The sequence below is a fragment of the Vulpes vulpes genome, chromosome 16 (genome assembly GCF_048418805.1).
Source record: "Vulpes vulpes isolate BD-2025 chromosome 16, VulVul3, whole genome shotgun sequence".
Lineage (NCBI taxonomy): Eukaryota > Metazoa > Chordata > Mammalia > Carnivora > Canidae > Vulpes > Vulpes vulpes.
In genome coordinates, this window is record NC_132795.1 from 57,153,127 (window position 1) to 57,154,860 (window position 1,734).

Below are 1,734 nucleotides of genomic sequence, written 5' to 3' on the forward strand. Positions count from 1 at the left end.
CTTATTTTCTTAGTATTTTCTTAAGTTCAAGACCCGCTCTCCCCCCAACACATTTTTTTAGAGGATCGTTATATCACTGCCTTAAATGGGAAGCCAGTATCACTTGCCATAAATAGAAGGTAAGAGTAAAAATAAACACAACGGAAACAAACCAAGGTTATTAAATTCTAGTGCAGAACTGGCGTGCCGAAGCTTGAGATGTGCCCCCAGTGAAAGAAGGGAGACGGGCGAAGTTCGGAGAGGTGTTAAAGACCTATTAGCACCCACCAGGGGCTTCTTCCATCATGCTTTCAGGAGGCTGAAAGAGAAGATTCTCACTGTGTGATGCGGTGAGGGCGCAGGCACTGTGTATCAAGCCGAATTTTGTATCAGCCAGAGAGACACCCGTCCATCACTTGCAGAACCCGGGACCTGAGCGTGTCTGCCAATCCTCCCTCCTCTACCAGACCTATCCTCCCACCTCACAGTGGACCTGAGGGTGGTGAGGGTGAGGGGCCAGCTCCACTCCGTGAGAGACTGACGTTCAAGTCCTGACCCTGTAGCCCCTCAAATATTTGGCCCTGGGCCAGTCGTGTTTCCATGGCTGGCCAATCTTCAAGGACCAGATGGAGTCACAAAGGGCTGCCCTGTATGGTTGTGTGGTTGTGCAGCTCAAGGACACTTAGCTAAGGAAACTCCGCTTGTGCTTTCTTCTGGGCCTTGGTTGTGTCGCCTATAAAATGGGTACGATATGCTAGGTCCACAGTGACAAAAGTGCTGAAATAGACTTTGATTATAGAAAGTGGCTTGCTCTGCTTTGTCCCTGTGTGGTCTTGAGATTCTGTAGGAATGTCAACCAGAGAACGTGGGGCAGGTGGAGGAAGGACTAGGTGGAGTGTGTGGCACTTCCATTACTTGATTGTGTTTAATCCCCCCACCAGAAGATGTGCAACCTGGGCTAAGGCTAAGGGATGTGCCCCACGTCACCCAGCCAGCAAGTGGCAGGATCCCAGCCCGGCACTTTCCACATCCAGACTTTGCTTCTAGGAACTGGCTTCAGCCCAGGAGGGCTTGTGCTCAGCACACAGAGGCTGGGAGCTTTGAGCTGGCTGTAAGCTTGACAGCACGAGGCAGGCAGGGTGTCATGCTTCCCCAGAAAGGCTGAGGTCAGAGGCACTCAGGCCATCGGGCCAGTTCTCCCACGCTCATCCAGGAAATGTGGCAGGCGGCTAGCTCTGAGCCAGCCCAAGACCCATTACTTGCTGCTTCAGCCCCATCCTCCACTCAGCCGGTCACGCTCTATGGACCATGTCTTGAGCCTTGCTGCACACGGAGCTGCCTGGCCCTGGGAGACCCACCTGCTCCTGCCCCTACCCCTGCCCCTCCTCAAATGCAGAATGGCTTAGTCAATAAGCAGGCGCACATAAGGGATCGATGCCCAAAGAAGCTTCACGTGGCAACAGCACACTTCCCAGTGTCCCCACTGTCCTATCCTCCTTCCCCTGCCCATTCGCCTCACCATCTCACGTGGCCCATTTGTTGCAGTTATCACCTCGCTTACTGGGGTCCCTGTATCCCCCCTCATAATCCGTGACCACTTTAATCTTTTTCAAAAATATGCTGCTACCTGCTCAAGAGTTGTTATGGCTCAAGACATAAAATCTAAACTCCTGAGTCCAGCATGTAAAGTCTCTAACTGGGATATAGCCCCCATCATGTCCCACCATCAGCCTGCATTTCAGCTAAATCAAACCA